General features: G+C 38.0%; 1 protein-coding gene across 3 annotated transcripts in view; it reads right to left on the bottom strand.

Annotated features, from left to right (window-relative positions):
* Nucleotides 1–21,648, bottom strand: part of SPATS2L (spermatogenesis associated serine rich 2 like) — a 244,050-nt gene extending 222,402 nt beyond the window's left edge. Inside the window, exons 1-2 of one of the 3 annotated variants that reach the window (XM_056794168.1) lie at nucleotides 21,200–21,536; nucleotides 6,958–7,084 (exon numbers count right to left, since the gene is read on the bottom strand). The gene's annotated coding sequence lies outside the window, so the exon portion shown is untranslated. Of the gene's footprint in view, nucleotides 1–6,957; nucleotides 7,085–21,199 lie in introns of all 3 variants that reach the window. The other 2 variants (XM_007494583.3, XM_056794169.1) reach the window with 2 other exon arrangements.
* Between the last annotated feature and the right edge of the window lie 239 nt (nucleotides 21,649–21,887).

The following is a 21,887-nucleotide window of genomic DNA, read 5'->3' as shown; positions in this document are numbered from 1 at the left end:
ATTAGGTTGTAGGATCCCTATCTATATGTGTAGGCTGACGGTTCCCCATCAAAGGTATTAGGGAGTGAGCCATGGAGCTTTAAAAGACAATATGCCAGATCAAAGACTTCATAGACACATGAGGAAGGGAAAGAGCTTCAACAATCAGCAATATCAGTGGGGGCTGCATAGCCAAGGGAGCATAACTAAGTCCCAATAACAGTTAGCCACAAGTGGATTTTGAAATTTGTTCAAGGATCTACCTACCTACCTCTCATCTCTCTCTCATCTCTCTCTCTCTCTCTCTCTCTCTCTCTCTCTCTCTCTCTCTCTCTCCCTTTCTTTCCCTCTCCCTCCTTCTCTCCCTCTCCCTTTTCTCTCTCCCTCCTTTCTTTCGTACCATCTATCTGACCTTCCTCTTAAGGCAATCCCAGGGGAAATATTCACAAACAGTACTGAGCTTGGGCCTAAATCACTGAAGTCCTACAAGATGTTCTCTTAGGATCTTCTACCTCATAAAAGAGAGGCAACATCTGTTTTTTTAAAAAGGCCAAAATGGTTGAAAGAAAGCCAACCCTATGGATGGGAAGTCAAATCCAGTCAAAGAAATCTATGCGATGTAATTTGAGGGATAGAATTCAGAAGCCCTAGAGCCTTAGAAATTCCTGTGAACTAGAAAAGAAAAATACAGCCTTCATTGCCTAGAAGAAGGTTATAAAACACAATACAAGGTGTTGCTTTGTTATGAGAGATTGTCTTTACTATGAGGCCCTAATTCATGTTTTTCATTATAGGCTGAAACTGACAAAATGCCAAATCCCCATCCTCTGGCTTAAAAGAAGCTTCAGTTGTTTCTTTGTTCTAAGAAACTGCAGTAAGTGCTGACTGGCAAGGCCTGTAACACTGCAAAGGTATGAGAAGGTATACTTGGTCTTCATATTAATTATAGCTTTCTCATATAAAATTAACTGTCACTCTAACACACTGGGGGTTAGGCTTGAGAGCTAGAAAGATAAGTGTTCAAAGTGACCGACTGTTTTGGGGCAGCCTGTCACTTTTTGTATCTGAACAATTATTTAAAGGTTCATTCCATCTTAATGTGTCTTCCCCAAGGAGCTCACACCAGAGAGTAATTGTATTCACATGTTAGCTTATTTCTAGTGTGCTATGTCATAAATAATGATCAATCAGTGATTCCTTGTTGGACTCCTACTCTCAAGCATTAATTAATTCTCAAAAGGTTCACCAGATGACTGTGAAACAGTATCATTTTCTTGTCAGGGTCAACATACTTTATTTTTGTTCTTTATGGGCAGTGGAAAGACTACTAGATTTGGAGTTAGAGGACCTGGGTTCAAATCCCAGCTTTGCCACTTTACCTACATAATTCTCAATAAATTATTTCGATCATCCAGGCCTCGTTCTGCTCATCTCTAATGAGATAGTTGCTGACTTCTATGTTTCCTTTTCAGCTCTAAATCTAGGATCTAGTTACACAAACTGACTTAATTACTCAACTTGAATTATTCTGAGTATTTCAGAGAAAAATCAATCTGTCATCTGGTCCATCTGACTAAAAAGAAATGGAAGTTTGCATGATTATCCAGCAAATGGGGAGAGGTGGCTAAATTCTTCTCCCCAAGATTTAGAAAAATTTCCTTTGTAGTCTTTCAAAATCTCCGACTTGCTTCAGCCCACTGCTTTGTTCATTGCATCCCAGATTACAAGCTAAAAGAGTGATTTGCCCAAAGTCACATAGGGGGCAAGCGAAATGGCTCCTGGGATTTGAACCCAGTTCCTCAAGCTTCCAATTCTACCACACTAACTTGCTATAGAGTTTCATTCTGTTACATATAAGAAAATAAAAGAAACCATACACTAAGCCAGGCCAATGCATTAATCCTAGTATTATATCATAGAATAGGAGAGTTGTAAGGGAATCCGGGGATTTTCTACTCAATACCCAAATATAATAGATGAGAAAAATAAGGCTCAGAGATAGAGAGAGACTTGCTCAAGGGCATATAGCTAGTTCATGACAGAAATAAATTCTAGTTTTCCTGACTCCCAGGCCTCAGGCTCATTCTATTATACTCTGTCTCTCACAGTGGAATTAAGTAGTATTTTGTAGAATACTCTATAATAAGAACTCCAATTTATATGATTCTTTGAGGTTTTTAAAGCGCTTTGCTCATAATAATTCATGGGGTAGCTGGTGCAGGCATAATGAATCTCATTTAACATGAAAGAAGGGCAGCTAGGTGGTGTAGTGAATAGAGTGCCAGGCTTGGAGTTCAAATCTGACCTCAGACACTTCCTACCTGTGTGACTCAGCAAGTCATCTACCCTTGTTTGCCTCAGTTTCTTCATTTGTAATATGAGCTGGAGAAGACAAGGCAAACCACTCCAGTATCTTTGTCAAAAAACAACCCCAAATGGGATCACAAAGAGTCAGACATGACTAAACAACAAACGATGAGGAAACTAAGGCTCAGAGAATTTTTAAGTGACTTACTTGGTTCCATGCTTACTAAGAGGCAGGGTCAGTATTTTAGTACAAGTCTTCTGATTCTGAGCCAGGAATTATTTTCTACTAAAAAATATTTGCTTTCCATGAAACTGACCTCTAAGCAGGAAGATATATATATATATATATATATATATATATATATATATATATATATATATATATATATATATACCACTTAGATGCCTCTACTACAGCATTATGATGAATCATTCATAATTTTATCAAAATACTTCTTGACTCATATTTTAAGCTTATATTATCTCTTACGGAAGTCAGGGTAGCGACCTCCTAAATGTAATACCCAGAATATAAAGTAGGATGGTACTTCTTTTTATCTATTCTAACCTTCATTCTTCATGGCATACCCTCTAGTTCTAGCATTTTGGATTTAATGGAAAATAAAAAGTATTTTGCCCATATCTATGGTCTCAGCCTTTCTCTTCTGACCCAAAGAGCCATAATCTTTTCAGACTGTCCTCATATGACTCCTCTTCTCCATTCCTCTTGACATCTGGAATGTCTCCAGCTCTCTGGAGGTGAGGTCACCAGGACTGTGCTCATTATTCCAGTTGTTGATGCACATGAATAAGTCGCTCCATGAGTAATGAGCGACTTCACTTTAAAACTATCTTATGTGAATTCAGTTGTTCAGGACATTAATATTCTGGAGAAGGTAACTTACAAAAATAATGTTTATAGCCAGCGTTAAGGTTCACATCACCCTTGATGCCTAATATCTCATGGAAGCCTTACGATAACTTGGTGAGTAAGAACTGTAAGTTTCATTAGCCCTATTTTGTAGATGAAATTGGAAATTAAAAAGGCTGTGCATTTGGAGTTAGGATTTGAATTAGGGTTCTTTTGATTCCAAGTCTGGTATTCCTTTGGAAAAACTACCTTGCCTGTCAGAATTATACTGTGGGAGCAGCTAGGTGGCTTGGTGGACAGACCTGGAGTCAAGACACCCTAGATTCAAATATGGCCTCAAGACACTTCCTAGATCTATAATCCTGGGCAAGTTACTTAACCCCCATTGCCTAATGCTTACTGTTCTTTTGCCTTATAACCAAAACTTATCAATTCTAAGACAGAAAGTCAGACTTAAAAAAATCATACTGTGGTATCCTGGGAGGAGAGAATAATTTACACTTTACTCTTTGGCTTATTTAATATAGGATTAGACCCATTAATGCAATTCAGGAGATAGATCATAAATAGTATGATAGGCATAATAGCCACAAAATAAACAAAACTTGACTATTAAATGTAACACAAATATCAAAACAAGTCAGAACTGAATTCTCAAAGTACTTAAAAAATGGCTGCTCTTGTTGAAAGATGTATGTGCAGCTGAGTCTCAATTCTCCTACAGCGATGCCACTTTAAACATTGAGTTATGGCATGACTCACTCAGGTATGGCAAATAATGGTGTTCTGTGAGTAAGAAAAAAAGATTAGATAGCCACAGTAAAAGTTATGCCTCTCTTAATGATCATGTTGCTTTTTTTCCATCTATTTAATCTGTATTTTAGGACTACTTTTTAGATTAAATAAACCAGTCATGGTAATAGTTAACTACACAATAAGTAGGTTATCCTTATGAGCAACAATCCTATGAGAGAGCTGGGAGGAAAGGGGAGAGAAAGTGATAAGTATATTTTAAAAATATAATGCAGTATCCATTTTGTACAACTTTGAAGTTGATTTTTTCAAATCCAAGCATAAAACTTTACATTTATCCCAACTTAAATTCAGACGGGAATCTTATTGAGCCTCATTTTTTTCACCTATAAAATGAGGATAAAAATACTTGCACTATCTTTCCAACAGGTTGGTTGTGAATAGCACACTGTATAAACTGTAAAGTGCTATATAAATGTTGATTATTAATATTATACATGCCTCCAATGTAAACATCTCAAAAGATACTACGAAGTAAGAACATTTTCAAGAAATGTTGAATTTTCAAATTAATTTTGTATTGAAATGTCATTACAGCGACACCCCTGATACTTTCATATTAGTCACTATTTACATAAAGTACCATATACTCTTTAGATATGACCTAGATTGATTCTTTGTTTATGGAGAAAAACATGCATGCTAATAAGCTATACCTATGAATGCTACCTCCCCACCCCCATCTGCCAATTCAGTTTTCAGAAGAAAGTTTTGCAGAAGGAGCTAAAATCTTGAATGTCAGAAAACACTCTTGCATATTAATAGACTACATAACACTCATAGGTTAGTAAATGATTTTGCCTAATAACTTTTCCCAAAATAATTTTTTAAAAAATTCACTAAGAATGAATAATGTCAAATTAAAGGTCCATCTTTTTTTTTTTCCCATGGTGTTATGGGACTGGTAGATTGGGAAATAAAGTAATCCAGGGATTCTTAATTTGGAGTCCAAGTCCCTTGGGTCAGTGGACACACTTCAGGGGCATTCATTAACTCAGATGGCAAAAAATTACATTTTTATGTTCACTATCCTATAACTGAAATTTATTCATGATTTTAAAAAAAGACATTCTGGGAGCAGCTGGGTAGCTCAGTGGATTGAGAGCCAGGCCTAGAGATGGGAGGTCCTGGGTTCAAATCTGACCTCAGCCACTTCCCAGCTGTGTGACCCTGGGCAAATCACTTGACCCCCATTGCCTAGCTCTTACCACTCTTCTGCCTTGGAACTAATGCACAGTATTGACTCCAAGAAGGAAGGTAAGGGTTTAAAAAAAGAAATTCTGAAGAGAGGTAAATAGGTTTCACCAGATTGTCAAAGAAGACCTCCCCCCAAAAGATCATAAACCTCAATGCAGTCAAAAGTGTATTTAAAGGCTAACAAGACACTTGACAAAGTCTCACATCATATCCTTAGAATAAGCTGGAGATAAACAGGCGGGATTAATAGTGTCAAACTCAAATTGAAAGAGGACCCACTAATCCATACATAAGGATTTCTGCAGGCCACATATTGACTAGTTTAAAAATGTAATATTGTCTGTTTATATTTTTATTTTTTGTTAAATAAATCTCAGTTACATTGTAATGTGGGCTCGATTTTTGACACCTCTGGACCAGATCACAGAAGATTTGGAAAGACTCTTAAGTGGGTGAATGGCAATACTCAGAGACTGCTACCATACAAACCAATGTCAGCCTGAACAGAGTGCTGAACAGATATCACTATAGAGTGATATCCCAGAAGGCTCAGTTTTCACACTTGTTCTGGTTTTTATCGGTGCCTTTCAGCTGACAGATTTCTAGATGATCTGGAGGTGTTAAGAGTGTAAGGCAAAGGCCTAGATTGAATTCCTGGATCTGCCATTTAATGTGTGCTCTGAGGTAAGCCACTTAAATTCTCTGGGCCCCATTTTTTCATATGTGAAATTATAGGCTTGAACTAGGTGGTATCTAATGCCCTTTATTAGATCCCATGATGGTTTATAATGATTAAAATAGATTTCATATGGATACATGTCCCAGACTTATACAAGATGGGGGACACCTAACTTAACTGTTTATGTGAAAAACATACAGTGGTTTTTAAGCTCAACAATGTAGCATGGCTGCCACAAAAGCATTGGGAGCTTAGATTACAGGGCTGCTCCTCTCTGTTTCAATCATGCCATACTAGAGACTTTTGTTTAGTTCTGTGACTCTGGGCAACTTTTCCAATCATCAGAGTCCTTCTCTGTAAAATGGGAACCTCCTAGCCCCCAGCTTCTGCCCATTCTGTCTAATATCTGGCCATCACCTCCACTTCCTCCCTAGAAATCCTAGAACCCCTCTGGCTTCTGATAATGAATTTTCTTTAGCTTTATCTTGCTGAGAACCAGACTCACAACCTCACATCCTGGCTATCATCTCCAAACCCTGCTGCTATGTGGGTACCTCCTCTACCACCCTTTTCTTTAGGTGTTATCTTTTCCCACTGGAGTGTAAACTCCATATGGCCAGGGTCTTTCTTGTTTGTCTAGAGATTCGTATCTCTAGCACCTGGCACATTGGGCTTAATAAATACTCTCTTTCTGCCTATAGTAACTATTTCACAGGGTCATTGTGAGGTTCAAATAAGAAAATGCAATTTGTGTGAGTGTGTGTGTGTGTGTGTGTGTACCAAATTTAAGGCACTATAAACCTAATTTAATAATAGTAGCAGCAATACACTAAACATTGCACTTTAAAAGAGGCAGTGACTTCACAGAGATGGATATCTGGCATGACACAGGATCAAGAAACCATGTTGTTGTTTGCAGCACATTTGATGAAACTGGGGATGCTTAGCCTAGAGAAAAGAAAACTTATAAAGGAATACTAGCACATTGTCCTGTTAGCATACTTTAGAAATCACCATATATGCCTGAGGAGAAATAAAAACATTCCATCAATTTTATTATTCAGCCATATGGAGCAGCTTTTCCCCAATAAACTAGTTAATTAGTGCTTACTGAGGCAGCCAAAATGCTGTATTCCTTCCTTTCCTCTTTTCCTGGCCTCTTACCCCTGTATTCATGAAAATCTCTCCTACACGGGCAGGCGGTTCCTGTGGATGCCTCAAAGACAGCTGCCAATGGTCTAGGAAATAGAAAAAGACTCAGATAGAAAACTGTTACAAATAAGAAGTATCTGAGTGTATGGCAAGAGTCCTTGAATGAGGACACATCTTTGGGAGGGATCTGGAGGGTAGGATTTGCAGGTCAAATTTACACATGATCAAAATAAAACAGTGACAGTAGAAGAGGAAGCTGCTCTGAATCACCAAACAGCTTTGAAAAGTGCAAAAATTTTATTTTTTGTTATTCGGAACTTGACAAACATCATTGTGAACACTTCAATATGTAAAGAACAGAAGAGTGTTATACAGGATAAAAAACTATGAATGTCTAGTCCATAGCTATATTTGTTAAATGACAATAAATTCAACCTGAATTTTAAAGCTACCCTGATAGTCAGGGTCTCTCTCTTTGTACTAACATTCTTTTCTCTTCTGTTCATTTGTTGTAAAGGTTTTATTAACTATATTTTCTTAATTTTTCTGGCAGCACTCTCATTACAACTGTCTCCCCATCATTGTACCTCCCCATCTCCTCAAGCAAAGTTCCTCGTGACAAATAAAAGCATAGTCAAACCAAACAAATCCTCACAATGGTCAGGTCCAAAAACAGGTTCTATCTGTAATCCTCAATCTATCATTTCTTCTTTATAATGCTTCATTATCATTCCTGAGGAGTCATTGTCATTCACTTCATTACTCATAGTTAAGTCTTTCAGAGACATTTTTTGTTACAGAGATATTCCTTATATCAATTTGTTCTCGTGGTTCTGCTCATTTCACTGTGTATTAGTTCATGTAAGTTTTTCCAAATTTCTCTGAGTTCATTCTTTTTCATCATGACATATAGCACAATAATATTCCACTATATTCTAAATACTGCTTATTTTTCTAGCCACTTCTCAACCCTATTACTAGTTCTTTGCTATAACCCAAATGCTTTTATGAATATTTCTGTACACATGAGACTTTTCTCTCTTTGGGTGTATACCCTATATTTGATATCAGTGGGTCAAAGAGTATGCACAGTTAAAATGACTTTTTGGATACAGTTACAAATTTCTATCCAAAGGTCCAGACAAACTTGCAGTTCTATCAACAATGCACTAGTATGTCTGTCCTCCCATAAATGCCCTAAAGTAAGTTTGGTGTTATCATGCACCAAATCCGTGGATTCCCTCTTCTCACGATGACCTGAAGAAGATCAGACCTTATGCCCGGCAATATCCTTAGTTGTATCCCCTTTCCTATTTTGAACGTTATCAGTCACTCCCAAGTTGGGAGTGGGGAGGTGTGAGGAGCTGTGGCAGAGTTGGAGGTATTGGCAGTGGATCCTGGTAGGGGGTGGGTCTTCCTGTGATGCCCCTGGCTCTTATCCATGATCTCAGCTTTGGGTGCCTCCTGCTAAGTCTCATTCCTCAGATTTTTCCTAAACATGAAAGGCCCTATTGCTTTTGAAATAGGAATGGAATAGTTCCGCAAAACTCTAAATACCGAAAGGACTAGAAGAATTGCAAATATTCACTACAGCACTTTAATATAATTCTGGGTGTGCTTTTTAGTTTTTCTGCTTCCTCTCTTGATATCAGGCTGCCAGTTAACACTCCTTGATTTCATGGTTCCTGCCTCCAGCATCCCTTTACCCCACCTTTGTCCTAATTTGATACTTTGGATGTTCCGTGGGTTGAGAAACCAGAAAACAGAGTTGGTTAACATCATGTAACATCAGTGTCAATAAAGCTCCGAGTGAAGAAATACCATGCTCGGCTTCTGTGACAGCTATCTTGGGTGCGCCGGGTATTTCTAAGAATTTTAGGGTTGAAGCCCATGTTTTAGAGAGCTGAGATTGTTGGAAGGCTGACCTTGAGATAAAGCATGGTACGTACACTTTACTATCTATACTTTAGCTTATTCTTTATAGCTTTACATGCTATACACTGGAACAGCTCCATTCTGAATAATATCTTAATAACCCAAGAGAAATAATTCAGTTTTTCAAAGTAACTTACAATCAAACCCTAGCTTGAGTACTAGGAAAATGTAGCTCCAGGTAGCACACAATACCTTATGGTTAGCCAAATGGATATGAAGTATCTTCCTTTCATTTGAATCAATGAGGGGTAAAAACACACACACACACACACACAATAAATTTAAACACACCCCCTCCCAATCGGCGAGTCTGCTACAAAAGTATGGAAATTATAAATTAATGCTGCCATGGCAACCCTCACTGATTATATCAGAGAATTCACTGCAGCACATAAGTTCCCTCTGAAGAGGCTGTTAGAACAACACAGGAATTTATATCTCCTCATCTGCCATCCTGGCAATGAGAGGGAGAGGGTTAAAAGTGCCTCCAATCTGAATTTTCCTGATGGTAGTGGACTTATTCTGCTTAATAATCTGTAATTTGGGCATTAAATGACAATGGCATTTGGATCTTACATGACTATGATGTGGCCAGTTGCATACAAATAGACGGCAGCCAAGGTTGTGAGGAGTCTATGTGTCTTTTAAGGGTCAGACTTCCTGGGAGGGAGGGGGTTTGTGCATGATACATTAGCAAAGTCACAGCCACTACCATTGTGTTTTCTGATTTCCCATTTGAACATTACAGAATTGTACACAATCCCAGAGAAAACACCTGCCTATCATAAGAAGCATTGTGTCAGATGGAATTTTCATCACTGCTCCAGTTGATTATGTTTTAGCAATCACTATAATGTAAAAAAGGCAGCCCACCCTGGGATCTGTATTGCTTCCCATTAAAATCATGTCTTCTCAGTATAGAATATCTCCCCCAGAACCCTCCTGTCAACAACAAAGGACACAACAAAAGAACTTCTAAAGCACCCACAGTTTAGGGAAGAATGGCGCTAACAAATGACTGTGAATCTGTCCCTGGTCTCAATTTGTATATGATTTGTCCTTTTTCAGAGAATTCCTCAGTGGCATTCCTCCTCCCCCCTTTATTTCCCTTTTCTCTAGAAAGTGGGCAATTTATCAGCAAGGGGTGAAAATAAAAGATTTACTTTGGCAGTGGGCTAAAGTCAGAATATTCAGAGATGCTAAAACTAGCATTATTTATTGATATGTTGTACTCACATAGGACAGTTTCTCTTTGCTTTGTTCAATGGCTCTATGATGTGAAACCCAAAGCCCCAGATGGCCACAATCGGCCACCTGCGGTCAAGTCTGGCCTTTGACAAAATTGTGGAAAAGAGAAAAAAGTTTCAAGAATTCCCAGTCACCTTTATATTCCCCCCCACACACTTTGCTCTTAATCAAATCAATCAGTAAACCAAAATCAAACCAATGTCACCAGAAACATCTTAAATGTCACCATGTCTCTCCTCCAGTAGGCAGTTTTCATGTTCTTACCATCCATTCTCTTCCCATCAAATCCACGTAGTGGACAAACAGATGACATGTAAAAGATTGAGAAGTCTCCTTGTATTAGCCCTCATAGGGGTCTGCATCGAAATAGAGGATAGGAAGCATCTGGTCTGTTGAAGCTATGTCAGTGCTGGTGTTAGAGGTAGCCAGCTGGAAAGAGGTCTTTGAGACTGAAAGACCTAAATTCAAATCCTGCCTCTGGCACTCGCTACCTTTGTGACCTTGAGTTTACTATCTTGTGTCCTTGACTTAAATAGATTTCATTTCATAATTGGAAAAGTGCAGGTAGTGATGACTGTTCTTTTTTTGTGGTGACGAACAAATGAGATAACATATGTTGGGCATTTTGTAAATCTTAAAGCACTATATAAATGCTAGCTGTTGTTATTATTCAGACTCTATGATCAAATGAATGAAGCATTCTAATTGTGGCATTTCAGCATCGGAGAGCTGCAGGGGAGCCTTTTGAGAGGCAGGGTAGAGAAGGCCCTGCACTCATATCACAAAGCGAGCTACATCCTCTGTCTAGGTACAAGGCAGGCTCTACTATTATTCCCAAAGGGGGATAAAAGACAATACTTCAAAAACCTAAGAAACTCAACTCTGTTTTCCTGGCTCTCCTCCCCCTCCCCTTTTTTCTTATTATACAATGTGTAACTCATGTCTGCATCTATTTCAGTGGACTCTAAATTCTGACTTATTGTCCTCATGATTATCCCCTAGTTTCCTCAAAACTGATCCTTCTTCAACTTCTAACTAGCCCACATCCTCAGTTAACTATTTCTTCCAATTAGTTGCCACTTTCTACTCTGGGGAAGCATTCTGGAATCATGGATAGAGCTTGCTATTTAAACTTGAGTTCAAATCTCACTTCAGAAACCAATAGCAGTGTGACCATAATCAAATCACAACTTCTGTGAACCTTCATTTTCTTCTCTGAAAAATGGGAACAAGGACACCTGACGTAACTACCTCATAAAATTAGAATTGGGGGGAAACACTTTATAAACCTTAAAGCTTTATAAAATATTACTACAGGCAGTTAGAGGGTCAAATGCCACCTATATAAGACACAGTATTTATTAACTAGGGATTTCTAATCACATATAAATCATTCCCTTAATGTTTTTGAAAAATCTCAATTTTAAAATGATTTTTAAACCCTTATCTTCCATCTTAGAATCAATACTAGGAAGTATTTGAGTCCAGATTTTAACCCAGGTCTTCCCATCTCATGGCCTGGCTCTTAATCCACTGAGCCATCTAGCTGCCCCACTAACTATACTTTTTGACTTTTTGGACTATTATTGTCCAATATCTGTGTGAAATTAATGATTTATGAGGAATGGCTACTTGACTGATAATTATTTCTACCCTGATCTCTTAAAATCATAGGATTATCAATCTATAGCTAGCAGGAACCTCAGAGGTCATGTGGTCTAGCCCCTCATTTTACAACTGAGAGCCCCAGAAATGACACACATCTGAACTTGGGCCTTTTGACTCCAAATTCATCTCTTTAAAGGGAAGCAACTTTCCACTGCACCGAAAGTCTTTCCTTCATTTTGAGCCTGCAGGAGTTATTTTCCAAACCTGTCTTGGCTATTCTGCACCTGCTCTGAAACAGTTTCAAGTTTTAAGTTAACTGATAAGACTTTTGTTCATCTGCATCAGGAGGGCCAACATAATTATTCAAATTATAAGTGGGCGATGGTGTCACAGAAGGCAAGTGCCCCATCCTACCATGAATGACAATTATACAGAACTAATGCCTTTGTGTCCTACCCTCTCAACCTCGTTCAAGGAGTTTGATTTCTTTCCAATCTCTTGCACCCTCAAGATTTCAGTTCCATTCCTACAGTAGTAGCTCTCATGAGGTCTGATCTATGTCACAATGAAGCAATTGGTAACTGACAGTCCTGTTTCAATGTGATTCCCTGCTTGGCAGATCTTCAGTGATACCACAAAGGTGTGGAATAATTCACAGCATGCCTTTAACTCAGAAAAGAAGTCTCTAAGTTTGATGGAAATCTGTCCACATCTGGATCACTCCACTTTTACATTTAGGCTGATCTACATGACACTGAATTCAACAAAGTTGTACTTTGTTCCAAAACCATGAAGAGTTGGCAATGTTGACAATGTATTATTATATTGACTTTGCTACAAGCAGTTCCTTGATCCCTCAGTATTTCCCATTCAAAGAGAACTATTAGTTTTGGGTTATTGTTCATTCATGCATGCATTCATTCATTTAACAAATATTTATTGAGTATATAGTGGGTTGAAGGCATAATATTCCCGGTGATGGTGGCTGTCTGGTAGGCAACCTCTTGGAGAATTTTGTTTATTCTTGATTCGGAGCTATGGTTTCATCAGTGTAATGAACTCCTAGTGTGGAAAACTCCCTCCCCAATTCAGATCAACACATCTACTCTAACTTGAGTCATTTGTTTGAAGACTGGGAGGCTAAAGTGACTTGTCCATGGCTTTATAGCTAGTGTGTATCAACCTTGAAGCCAAGAAGACTGACCTTTTATGTGCTTACTATTTACATTGACATTTATATCTGTATTTTAACCTTTTAGAACTAGAGGGTTACCATGGAATGGTCAAGGAATTCTATTTATTATCCCAAGAACTTTATCCACAAACCAACTCAATGACACTGATTCTACTATTTGTGAGAATAATTTTTAAGTTTTGGCCAAACAAGTGATGGACAGTATTTGGCTGCTGGAATCTGAAGGTCCATCAGTCATGACCCTATAGGATTCCTAAAGAGTTTCTTACTTTAATTAGGCAGAGGATAAAACTAGTGACTACATGCTTATATTTAACACACTCAGCGAGCAAAAAAAAATATGGTTTTCAGCCTTCTATTTGGGGTAAATTCCCACATGAGGACTGCCACTTAACAATTTTGGATTCCACATAAACCAATATTTGCATTTAGTTGGGTTTCCTTTTGGACCATACCCATCATTTCACTGAGATAGGGAACTATACCAATGCTTCATGAAGAAGCTCCCTCTACCAGTGCCAGGTCAGCATCTAAACCTGAGAAATTTGATGATGAAACAAGATTATTACTTGTTTAATATGGAGTGGGAGGATTTCTCTTTAAGGAATCAAGGAAGTTCTCTCCTTGGGGCCTAGCTAAATCCTGAGAGCTAAGGGCATTAAAAAGCCCAGTCTATATGGTGTCAGTGTCCAGAAATTCTAGCAGAATTACTATTTTCTTGACAGAGTGTGGTTGATTACTGTAGTAAACATGGAGATGAGTGGGAATGGTATTTTTTTTTAATTTAATTAGGAATGAAATCCCTTAAAATCTTATTCCACATTGTTTTTATCACATGCTATGGTCCATGAAAACAGCATTACATGCTAACCTCCAACTTGAATCACTATATTGGCCTGAATTAGACTCAGACCAGAATAAATGACTCACCTAGACTCACTCAGCAAATATATGTCAGAGGCAGAACTTGAACTAAGGTCTACTTGATTCCAAGGCTATCTATCTCTCCATCCAACCACCATGTTGCCTCCCACATACTTTGTTATACACATATTTAGGTCATTATGTATAAAGTTTAGAGAATTAGATATGTTAAAAAAAGTGATATCTAAGAAGACTAGTGATAATGGCTATACTTTTAGAATTGGCTTCAATGCCATAAACTCCTTGACACTTATTTGGAACAATTTCCAGGGTAACCAAACCAGAGTCAGTCTCTTCCAGACAAGTTGCATGTCATGTCTTTATTGAAGGGCTGCTAAAACCTAGAAGTCTTTGCCTAAGGTTTATATAAACATATATGGCTGTGCTTTTCAGTATGTAAAGACCTATTTCTTCTTGATCAATGACACATGTAAAACCCAGTGGAACTGCTTGTTGGCTATGGGAGGAGGGGTGGGAAAGAACATGAATCATGTAACCATGGAAAAATATTCTAAATCAATTAATTACATAAAAATTTTCAAATAAAAAAAGACCGATTTCTTTATTAGAAAGGCCTCAGTGGGCTTTCTTCCCAGGTCAGCCTTTTTCCTTTTATAGCCTGTTACTTGATGTGTTACCTTTTTATTCTATTTACTCTATTTATCTCTCTATACCCTCCCCTATTTAGAATACAGTATAGGGCTCTCTTGGGCATGGGTGGTCTACATTAATTTTTCTCTATTTTCTGTATCCTTTTCTAAAACTTGCCCATCGTGTTCTCCTCTCATATCCATTTTAATCAGAACAAATACTTTATTCCAAATACAGCATTAGTGTATTGAGATTTTCACCTTAACCTCAAAAGGCCAGATGTTCCACAGAGATTTTGGAAATGTTTGTTGGATCATTGAAGAACAAAAAGGGTTGAGAAATACTATAAAAAGTCTGAAAGATTATGAGTAGTTGGCTAAATTTTTATATAGTTGATAGTCTGCAATGTGCCTGGTACATAGTAGGCACTTAATAAAATAAATGTTTACTGATTGAATGACACAATTTAATTGGCTTGATTTTTTAAAATGTTGGCATAAAGTTCAAATATTCTGCTTATGTTCAATATTAAGATTCCTCACTCTGGTCTTAATATAATGAAAATTTTATTGCTAGTGCAAAGAGGATGTCACAGCTGCAACACAGTCCATCATTATCTCTTAACTTTGGAAAATGCAAAGTTCTCAAAACTCTCATCTGGTTATCACGGAAATTGATTGAAGCCATTGAAAACAAATTGAAAAAGCGTCCTGCCACTTAATGTTTCTATCATTTCGGTGTAATGCCTGGTTCCAGCACCTCCAGAAAACATTCCTCTTTATACTTCACTGAGTCAGTATTTCTTGAGAACTTACTCTGTGCCAGACACTGTGGGATGGTACAAAAAATTATCAGGCACAGATCATTCCCTCAAGAAGACTGCAATCTAGAAGGAAAAAGGAGGTACAATTCATGAAACATTTTATTATTATTAATATGGGACAGTATTAATAATATTAATATTGGTAATATTAAGTATTATGGGAAGAAAGTATTTTGTCACCACTATCAATTAATATTAATATGAGACAGTGTGGCAAAATTAAAGACAGGAATCAGTGTAATAGAAAGAATGCTATGTTTGGAGATAGAAAATTTGGATTCAAAGGCCACCCCACCATTGATATCGTATCCTTAAGCAAGTTACTTAACTTCTCTAGGCCTCAGTTTCCTGATCTATAAAAATGAGAGGCTTGATCTCTGAGGTTTTCCCTGTACTAAAAATAAATGTTAAAGCTGGATGCTCTGACATTTGTTCAAATTTGTAGCTAATCCAACCCCTTCATTTTACAAGAAGTGAAAATTTAAGACCCAGAGAGACTGAATGACCTATTGCTCATTTAGGTCCAGTATTTGAATCTAGATATTTTAATACTAAATCTGTTGTTCAATCCATAATAATAATAATAATATGCTATAGAGATTTTGGGAAACAGGAGAACAATGGGAGCTAGAACAATTAGAGAAGATTTGGGAGTAGAAAAGTAACACCTCAAGTTGAAGGACTGGATCAGGACATTCAAGGAAGAGGCACACTATGAGCAAAGGATGAAAATGTGGATGTAATTTTGGGGAATAAATGAATAAAGTGATTGATGTGGTTAGGTTAAAGGTTTAATTTGGAAAGTTAAGGTTGGAAAGGCATTTTTGGACCCAAGTGTGGTGAGCCCTTAACTGCTAGCTTGAAGACTTTCATGTGATAGAATAGGGAATGTAGAGCCACAGAAGAGTTTTGGTTAAAGTGATATAATTTAGAAATCTTAAACCAGGAAGAACATATAAAATGGATTAGAATGATGAAAAACAATGGGCAAAAACTTGTCAGGAGGATCTTGGTCTAGTGTAGAATGAAAAAGAAACAACCAATAAGAGAGGAATACTAGAAAGGACAAATAAATAGGATTATAAACCAGATATGAAAGTTAAAGGGGAGGAAGAAATCTGAGAAGACTGGGGTTCTGAGTTTGGTTGACTAGAAGAATGGTAGTTTCTGATAGAAATAGAAAATAAGGAAGTGGTGAAAAAAGGAATAAATTTATTAAAGAAGATGGTTTTGATTCAGATGTTGAATTTGAGGTGTTGGTAAGATATCTAAATGGAAATATGCACTTGGTAGGTGGAAATGTGGAATTGAAGATTTGGATGAGAAGTCAGTGCCTAGGATGCAGATTTACATGTGCAATCTTATGTATATCTGGATGGACAATATCATAAAGCTTCAAATAATAATTATAATGAAAACACTGACCATTAAATTCATCTAGAATTATAAAAATGACAAACTGCAGGAAACTGTAATAGGTGTATTACTGTGATACATCTTCATAAAGTAATTTTCCTTATCTACCCCACTCATGAGATGCTACTCCATAACATGACATTGATAGTATAAACTTCCTTAGAAACTAAACATTTGGTATGTTTACATAACACAAGATCATTAAACTAGCTACTTTGAGATGTCAAGGAAATAACAGTTCTATAAAACCTTATTTTACAAAAGAGGGGAAATGAGGAGGGTGGGAAAGGTGATTTGGATGTCTTCTGCAGTAGAGGATTTCATAGGTTTTAACCTATGTTTCATAAAAAGAATTTTTTTACATTGTTGTTACCCTAGAAGATGAGATATCAATAGAACACTTTAGTTGTAGAATTATATGCAGAAATGTGTGTATAAATCAATGAACAGACCCCTCAAATGTCTGATTACACCGATGCTTCCTAAAGGCTACCATTCACAAAGGTATCAAAAACAAGCCTGAGGGTTAGCAGCTGCTTACATACAGGAATAATATGCATTCATTTTTCAACAAATTTCTTAAGCTCCTACTAAGTGCTCTATATCATGCCTGTGTGCTGGGGATACAAAGGGAAACAACAAAAACTGTTCTTAAAGGGCTTGTAATCTTTTAAAAAAAAAAAACCTTGCCCAAAGTCAATTCTGAAGTAGCATGGAGCAGTGACTAAGCAAGACTGACTTGCTTTTGATCAGCCACAATAAATTTTTCATTTGGAGGGATGGGAGGTAGTAGCAAAAAACTTTCTAAACACAACCTCAGTTCAATTTTTATCAGAGATGTTTCCAACAGTATGGCCCTGGGTCACTTTCTTCAATGTTAATAACACTGGATTGGGCTCTGAGGAGAAAACAACTGCTATGCCCCAAACATATAATAATATCTCACATCCGCATGGCACTTTACAGAATTCCTTTTTTGCAACAACCCTGTGAGAGGGCAATGCATTGTTCAGTTGAGGAAATTGAAGCTTTAATAAGTCAACTCAGAAGACAGGGTTATATGATAAAAAAGGCACCGAATTTGGAGCTAGAAAAGCGGGGTTCAAATCCAGACCTGCCAATTACCATATTATGACTTTGGACAAGTCACATAGCTTCAGTGTGTCTCAGTTTCCTCATCAGTAAAATGGGAGTTGGATTTTGGATGACCTGTAAAGACCCCTTTCAACATTAAATCTATTTTGGGCAAAAATCCAGACTTCCTCCCTTCCAAGAATTTTTCTTCTACTCTCCTATTTACATCTTCTAAATATTAATTGACAGAGGTAGCCAAATGCTCTCTTCACATAATGCTTTTAGTTCAAAATTTTAAATGCACAAGGCTCAACTCCACCAAAAAATATTTAGGTTAATTGGAGTAGCTTTTGCATATGCTATCTCATTTCATCATGCATTTCAAAGCTTATGAACACCAAGGCTTTCCAGAGAGTAATGCTGCTTATTATTACTTATGGATACTTAGAGAGCTCACTGGGAAACCTCAAAAGGCCATCAATACTCATTCTCTGAATGACCACTTGAAAAATCAGTGATTGTACAATGCTAAACTGAATAGACTTCTTATCAAGAAGCTCAGTAAAATAAAATTAGCCTGAAAGAATTATTGATGCATTTGCCCATCAAAATTAATGCATTCGACTAAGTAGATACTTAGAAAATCATTTAACATTTTCATCAGAGGCAGGAATCAGAAAAACAGCATTGTCAAAAATATACACCCTTCCAGGTGGTTTATGTTTGCTTACCTGTTAAATAGAAGCAACATTTATTATATTCAAAAGATGTATCTTTCTAGTGTTCTCCACCCCACCACACAGAGACAGAAAACTTGACGTGTTTTCTAGTACTTTGTTCCAAAAAAAAAAAAAAGACTTGAACAAATGATAGAGATTTGAGCTTATTCCAAAATTCTAATTAGGGACTGCAGCACTATTTGCCTTGTCCAAATAGAAAATTATTACAAAAGTTGTTTTTTTTTCCTCCACTTAAAGATTCAGCAAAAACACAATCATACATATACAACATTTTCAGTCATTTTGGTGCCTAGAGTTGGTATAGTAGTTCCAATATAATTGCTTTTATCCACATAACTTACTGCTGTTCTCAATCAGAGACCTGGTTTCAAAGGGGGCTGATGATTTGTCCTGATTACAATGTGAAACCTTTATTTTAGGGCAGCCTTTGAAAATCACTGACTCTATAATCTTATTTTTCTTTTCCCAAGTGAGATTCATTCTGTTTTCTGCTTCTTTTTTCAGCCACTCTTGATTCTAATGTGTCACAGCGAAAAATAAATCAAGAGTTGCAATAAATTGTTCCCTAAAGACTAACAGGCAAAGTGATCTTTTAAATTCCCAAGTAAGATTTGAATCTACTAGAAATAGGCCCCACACTCTTTTTGCAGAACAAAGTTATGCCCATCTATTATATAAAAGCAAAAAATGCAAACAAAACCCACCAAAAGACCCATATTTTCTAAAATTAAGGGGGCCAATTTTTTTCTTTTATATTTTGTTATACAATGAGAAGCCTGAAAGAGAGGAGATTGTAATGATCAGATATAATGACAATTTTTTTAATTATTAGGATAGTGATCCCTTAACAGCATATTGAATTTGATGCAAGGAAAAGGATGCCATTTCTGAAGTTTAATACTTTGACTAGTTGTCATATTGGAGATTCAGAAATAGCCTCAGGTACATTCTGCAAACAGTCCAAGTGCTTTGAGTTGTTCAAAACCTTGGCATTTGCTAGAATATGGATTCTTAGTTAACTAAAATCTCCTAAAGTTAAAAAAAAGTCAACAATCTGAACCTGTCATTCACATTTCTCTCAAGAGGAAAGTCACCCAGTGAGTGCTCTCTTCTACACCTGAAATAAGCAAATAGTATGTGAGAGATACTTTTCTTTTTCTCTCTACATACAGGCTGCCGTAGTGACCGATGATGGTGGGTTCTTTCCCATTTTTTTTTTACATTAGAGTCCAGTTTTGGGCAGTGCAGCTTGTTAGCTATTTAGTCAATTTTGAACAATAATTATTTAAATACTTGGCAAATTTTACCATAAGTAAAAGCAATAAAGTCTGCTGCTTAACAGAGCTTTAAGAACACAATATTGATCTCCAAATAATCAGTCAATATTTTATGCATCAACATCCATCCAGTTGAGCTTCATTTATTGCCATCTTAGTAAGCAAACGCCATACACACATACATTTACAACATTTGACATGTTTTTTGTTTTTATTTTATTTTTTGGCTAGGCTGTTCCACAAAACACTGTAGAAAAATGCACTAAACATTTAGCTTCTCTCCTTGCCCAGTAATCACAGTATATATGTGAACATATGGCAACTCAGACAAACTGTAATGCAACATTTGATGAAAATATGGTGCTGTTTCAGCATTTTCTCCCCTGCAATCACAACTGTATGGGCATAATTCAAGGGAGCAGACTCCAGGAATAGTCTTATAATTTGCTGAGTATCATTTGTTTTCAAGTAATAATATCGACCAGAGCTGTAAAATGCAATCCAACTTCCTTTCGAGTCTCACTTGGAAAGAAATAAAATACTGAATACAGCATGGTAAGAAGAATAATTTCGGTTGATGTTTACAGCTCCCAACGGCTCCACTAAATCATCGGAGCAGGAGGAAGGTGGCGGCGAGAGGGTTTTACCTTTGACTTTGGAATGTAAAATCTCATTTAAAACGGGTGATTTAGCGGGAGGATATGCTAGTCCCGTGAGTAAGTAAAGGGAGGGCTGGGCTATTCAGTGTATTGGAACTGAGGAGCAAAGCCCAGCAATGGGTGAAGTTGCATTTTCGAGGTGGGGGTGGATGAAAGGCGGGCCGGTCCACGTTGGATCGCAGCTGGCCAACATTTTCATCCCATAAATTGAACGGGCACAAGAGTCAAAGTGCCCCTCCACAGCCTCTCCTTTTGTAAGGGGAAGGAGGAAGAGGAAAAAAATGGGATCACAATTCTCACATAAAGTCCAGTCTACAGAGCGTTTCCCCAAACCATTAATATCCAGGCGTGATTTAACACCACACCCCAGTGTTCTGTGGGTTTCCGTGCAGCTCCAGGAAAGGGGGGGGGGGAGGGCATGCCTCTACAACTAAGGTGCAAAATCCCCTTTTTAAGCCCAGAAACCCATAAGCACGTCCCTCTTCTTGTCCTTCACCCTTATGTTCCCCTCTTCTTTTCTCTTCTCTTCTCCCCCGTTATGCAAACCCCTGGTGGCTGCAGGGAGGAGGGCACAGCTTGAGCAAGGAGAGAGACGGAGAAGGTGGAGAAGAGGACAGTGGGGAGGGGGGGGGGGCTCACAAACTGCACCGGCAACATTGCCTTGAACCCTGTGCTAAAACGCCGCAGCAAGTGTTCCCCCCAGGAGCTTACCTCGCTGCCAGAGGACTGTTTCTGCTCGGCCCGGGCCGTGGAGAGGGAGAGAGTGAGGGTGGAGAGAAGGCGCCGCAGCTGCTAGCCCCCAGAGCCAACTGGAGGAGGAGGAGGAGGAGGAGAAGGAGGGCTGGGCGCCGAGCTGCTTCTCCGCGGGTTTCCTCTTCGTCCCTACTTCGCCCTGCTCTGCTGGCGCTAAAAACTGAGAGCATAGCCCTGGCTCAGCCCCCTAACTGGATTCCTTCACTGACACAACTCCCCGTCTCTCTTTTCCACGTATAGACACTCCCCCCTCTCACTCACTCAGGCTTTTCCTCCCTCCTTCCCTCCCTCTCAATGTCACTCATACATACAGGCACAAAACACACTCTCTCTCTCTCTCTCTCTCTCTCTCTCTCTCTCTCTCTCTCTCTCTCTCTCTCTCTCTCTCTCTCTCTCTCTCTCTCTCTCTCTCTCTCTCTCTCTCTCTCTCTCTCTCTCTCTCTCTCTCTCTCTCTCTCTCTCTCTCTCTCTCTCTCTCTCTCTCTCTCTCTCTCTCTCTCTCTCTCTCCTTCTTTCGCATACACTTTTCTCACAAGCTCTTATATTTTTCTGCAACCAAGCCATTAAGAAAGACCCGAGTTTTCTTTCAAAATTTCCTTCTGTTCACCTGCATTAGGTACCTGACCACTGAATTCTCCCATCCTTC

Source organism: Monodelphis domestica, chromosome 4 (assembly GCF_027887165.1).
Source record: "Monodelphis domestica isolate mMonDom1 chromosome 4, mMonDom1.pri, whole genome shotgun sequence".
Classification (NCBI taxonomy): domain Eukaryota; kingdom Metazoa; phylum Chordata; class Mammalia; order Didelphimorphia; family Didelphidae; genus Monodelphis; species Monodelphis domestica.
The sequence above is the reverse complement of the archived record's forward strand: the minus strand, read 5'-3'. Positions and strand labels throughout refer to the sequence as shown.